Source organism: Pinus tabuliformis, chromosome 9 (genome assembly GCF_031772625.1).
Source record: "Pinus tabuliformis cultivar Carrire ecotype Pingquan chromosome 9, CPIR1, whole genome shotgun sequence".
NCBI classification, from domain to species: Eukaryota; Viridiplantae; Streptophyta; class Pinopsida; order Pinales; family Pinaceae; genus Pinus; species Pinus tabuliformis.
In genome coordinates this window covers 1,657,631,853-1,657,637,176 of record NC_142307.1, presented here as the reverse complement: position 1 = coordinate 1,657,637,176, position 5,324 = coordinate 1,657,631,853, and positions in this window count along the sequence as shown.

Sequence of the window (5,324 nt, the reverse complement as noted above, 5' to 3'; positions counted from 1 at the left end):
TTAGCAATTTGTCATTTTCAACTTTTATATATAGATTGCTATCTGCTGAACCTTTTGAAAAACCTTGTTGATGAAGATATTTGTCCAACCGGTAGTACCAAGCCCTTGGGCTTGTTTGAGACCATAGAGAGCCTTTTTCAATCGGCATACAAGATTTGGATCATTTCCAAGAATGAACCCATCTGGCTGTTCAATGTACACTTCTTCTTCCAAGTCTCCATTCAGAAAGGCTGATTTTACGTCCATTTGAAATACTTTGAAGTTCTGAAAACTTGAGAGAGCAAGGAACATTCGGATGGCCTCAAGTCTTGCAACAGGAGCAAAAGTTTCTTCAAAGTCTATTCCTTCTTGCTGTGCATACCCTTTACAAACAAGTCTGGCTTTGTTTCTAATTACTTCTCCATTTTCATTCAATTTATTTTTGAAGACCCATTTTGTTCCGATAACATTCTTATCCTTTGGTCTAGGAACCAGCTCCCAAGTGTTGTTCTTTTCGATTTGCTCAAGTTCTTCATCCATTGCTTTCACCCAACATTCATCTTTGCATGCCTCTTTCACATTTTGTGGTTCAGTAGAGGAGAGTAATGCCAAATAGCTTGAAGCTTCTGCAACTGTTCTTCTAGTTTGTATACCTGCTTCTTTCTGTCCCATGATCTGAGATTCTGGATGGTTCTTCTGAACATATCTGGATGGAGTCTTTTCTTCTATTCTTGTTTGTTCTTCTGCGTCTTCGTGAGGTTCTTCTTGAGATTCTTCTTGAGGTTCTTCTTCTTCATCATTCTGTCTTTGAGGGTAGCTTTCATCTTCTTCGATGTCTTCACGATGTATTTGCCTAGGAATGTATCCCTTCTCATCAACCACTACATCAATGCTGTCAACAATTCTGCCAAGTCTTTTATTGTAGCATTTGTATGCTTTGCTATGTGGAGAATAGCCAAGAAGAATGCCTTCATCTGCTCTAGGATCAAGTTTGCCAAGCTGCTCCTCAGTATTCTTGATATAGCATTTGCTCCCAAAGATTTTGAAATGCTTTACTGAAGGAGTTTTACCACTCCAGAGCTCATGAGGAGTTTGAGTGCTGTTCACCCGAACATTTGTCTTGTTGAGAATAATAACCGCAGCATGTGCAGCTTCACCCCAGAAAGTTGCGGGAGTTCCTGATTCATCAAGCATAGCACGAGCCATTTGTTGGATTGTTCTGTTCATTCTTTCAACAACTCCATTTTGCTGAGGAGTTCTAGCTGTAGAGAATTCTCTCCTTATCCCATGTTCATCACAGAAATCGAAAAATTCATTTGAAGTAAATTCCCCACCTCTGTCGGATCTGAGGCACTTAATTTTGTGACCTGATTCATTTTCAACCAAGGCTTTGAAGGATTTGAATTTTTCGAATGCTTCATCTTTGTGCTTCATAAGTCCTAACCAAACAAACCTGGAGAAATCGTCAATAAATAATATCAAGTATTCCTCTCCTCTAGGTGTTCTTTTCCTGAATGGTCCACATACATCTGTATGTACTAGCTCAAGAGGCATGCTAGCTGATCCTTCTTTCTCTGGAAAGTTAGTCCTGGTTTGTTTTCCAAACTGACATGATCTGCATATGGTGTTGTCAGGAATTTTGATATCTGGAAGATCGCGAACTGCCTGATATTTGCATGCTTTCCTTATTTGAGAGAAGCTTAGATGTCCCAACCTTCGATGCCATAACCAGTGCTCTTCATCCTTGCTTAGATAGCATTGTTGTTGTCCTTCTTCAAATATGTATAGATTATTTGGAGTTCTTTTCCCTTTGAGAACTGTTTTACCTGTATCAAGATCACGAACAAGACATCCATTTGATCTGAATATAACCTCGGTTCTTTGATCACACATCTGGCTGACACTTAGTAGATTATGCTTCAATCCATCAACAAACAAAACATTTCCAGCCTTAACATCTTCTTTTAAAGGAGCAATACCTTTTCCTTTTATAGTTGCAGGAGTATCATTTCCAAAAGAGACTTTCTTTCCCTTTTCTAAAATAGAATAAGACTCAAGTTTTTCTTTATCACCTGTCATATGCTTCGAACATCCACTGTCAATGTACCATAGATTTTCCTGTCCTTCTGCATAAAATGCTATCCCACATCTTTCTGTTTGAGGTTCCTTTATTCTCCATGTTTTGGTTCCTGAGGCTTGTTCCTTTTTCCGTTCTTGTTCCTTTCTTTCCTGAAACCTGCTTCTGCATTCAAAGTCTTCATGACCAAAATTATTGCAAATAGAACATTCAACTTCATTTTCAAGAGCCGAAAAGCTGTTATAGGTCTTTTTTGTAATCCCTGTCATACTTCTTTGTTTTTGAGCTTCCCTAGTCATGATTGTTTTATACGCAACACATTGAGCTGCTTTGTGACCAAAGTTATGACAAGAAAAGCATTGTCCATTGAAGAAGCTTCTGCGGTTATTGAATCTACCAGCCAACTGATTGTAATTTCTATTTTCATCTATTTTTGAACCAAACTGGGAAGATTTTACCTGTGGCTGGTTGTGGCTTTTGTTCACCCTTAAGCTGGATTGCCCCTGATAGTTTCTGTTTGAAGTTTGTCCCTGCTTTACCTGATGATCTTCATTGTGCTTTTGCTCATTTCTTCTTGCTGCATCAAGATAACTTTTTGAAGTGGATGCTTGAGAAGTTTCTCCATTATAGCCCAGACCTGTCTTATTTAGTGGAGACCGCTGCACACTGATAATCTCATCCAAAGTTTCAGATCCTTTGACAAACTTGAGATTAATAGCTTTTGTTTTCTCAATTTCTTTTCTAAGACCAACAATTTCACCTTCTAATTTTTCAAGATGTTTTTCCTTTTCATCAATTTGAAATTGTAGAGTATCAATGATCATGTTCTTTTCTTCTATACATCTCTTGAGTCTAGTAATTTCATCATAAAGGTTATCCACATCTACAGCATCCTCATAATCATCATCTTCAAATGCCATTAACAACCTATATTTATTACCTTGTTCATCTTCATCACTGTTTGATAAGCCATCACTATCTTCATGGGTGTAGTAGCTTTTCTTATTTGCACTTTGTTTCTTGTTCCATCTAGCTGGTTCCTTTCCTTTATCCTTATAAGGACATTTTGCAGCATAATGACCTACTCTTCCACAAGCAAAGCATTTGAAAGGTAGCTTACCTCTGAACCTTCCAGAACCCCTTTGAAGATTTCTGACAAAATTTGATTCTTCTTCCTCTTCTTCTGGAACATGGCTTGCTTCATAGTGATCTTCTTTGCCTGATGCCTTAAAAGCAGCCTCCCTTCTGTCTGATGGACCTCCCTTTCTCATTTCATAAGCAGTTAGAATTCCATGTAGCTGAGACATAGTGAGAACACGGAGATTTTCTTTTTCTTCTATTGCAGATACTTTAGATTCAAACTTGGGGGATAATGATCTTAGAATCTTTTGAACTACTATAGACTCTTTTATTTCTTCACCCAAATTTTTCATACAATTAACAATCTCATCTACCCGAAGAAAATAATTAGCCACACTTTCATCATTATACATCTTGAGAGTCTCATATTGAATCCTGAGAGTTTGAAGTTTAGCTTGTTTTACCTGTTCATCTCCTTCATAGCTCGTGATCATTTTGTCCCATATTTCTTTTGCTGATTTGAAGTGCATTACCTTCATGAATTCTGTTTGGGATATACTTCCTAATAGAGTACTGACTGCTTTTGCATTTGTTTCATACTTCTTTTTCTCAGCTGGATCTGTAGGAGTAGCTGAAGGAAAAGCATAGCCTGTTTCTACAATGTCCCAAACTTCTGTACCAAGAGATTGAAGATATGCAGTAACTCTTACCTTCCAATAATTGAAGTTTGTCCCATCAAAAACCGGTGGCCTGATTGATGCTTCTCTCTCGTAGTTGCTCATGATGAACGATCTACCTTCAAGCGATCAAGCTTTTCTGAAGGACCTGCTCTGATACCAATTGTTGGAAATAATACTGAGAGGGGGGGTGAATCAGTATTATCTAGCAATTTAACAAATCTTCCTTATTTGATCTTTTGAATTATTCTTGCATATCAGTACCATAAAATAATGAGCATGAACAAAGAAAATAGACAGTCACACCAAAGAACACAAGATGTAAGGTGGAAACCCAATGTGGGAGAAAACCACCTGCTGCAATATGTCTCTATCTTCTTTCAATTTAGAAATTCTTTTACAATGATTTTGTACTGGTGCAGTCCTTTACCAGTACGCAGGCTGCAACCTGCAGAGAGCTACAACTCTCTCTCGTTTTCCAGTCTCTCCTGGAAGGGAGCTACAACCCCCTACTTCTTTTCATACAAGGACCACTTTTCATAAATTTTCAAACTGGATCCATAAGCATTAATTGATCATCAAGTGTAAGAGAATCACCCAATCAACTGTAGTAACCAGATCAACAATAATAGGACCAAAACCCAGAACACAACAATGATAAACAAGGATTTTAAGAGAAGGAAGCACCCTGCTCAACTGCCAGCCTGAGTCCGGACTCACCCTGTTCAACTGCTAGCCTGAGTCCCTGGACTCACCCTGCTCAACTGCTGACCTGAGTCCCTGGACGCACCCTGCTCAACTGCTAGCCTGCGTTCCGGACGCACTCTGCTCAACTGCTAGCCTGCGTCCCTCGCACTGAGTCTATTGAACTGCCTGCGTTCCGGCGCACCAGAACCCTTCCTGTACCTGCGTCCGGCGCACCTGAAACGCTTCGCTCCTGCGTCCCGGACGCACCTGAACCCTTACTGCACCTGCGTCCCTCTGGGCAAAGATGATTTCAAGACTTTAGAAGTAACCCAGACAATCAGATCTACAGATCCGAGCAAGAGCCGAAGAGATCTCGGTCCATCAGATTCGCCTTGTTTAGATCTAGACCAGATCTTACCCTCATAAGATGTTCAACCAAAAACATGATTAATCCAAATGAACTCCTTTGCTTTATATAGGCAAGCTCCTCCCCAAAACATGGAACAATACCACGAGCCGACACCATAGAAACACAAAACCGTCGGCTAGAAACCACACAAGAAACCCCCACGTGCTTTTCTCTGTCTTGAAATGTGTGCACTGGGTGGACGCACCCCCTGAACGGCTGGCCTGCGTCCCTGGACGCGGGTTCTGCATGGTATACCTGCGGGGACGCACTTTCTGAACAGATTGCCTGCGTCCTTCTTAAAAATAGAGAGTTGATCATCAAGAATAGTGATCTATCACCTGAATGGGTTGCCATCAAGGACAACACCTGAATCATAATGCCAACAATCTCCCCCTTTGGACTTGATGGCAACCTC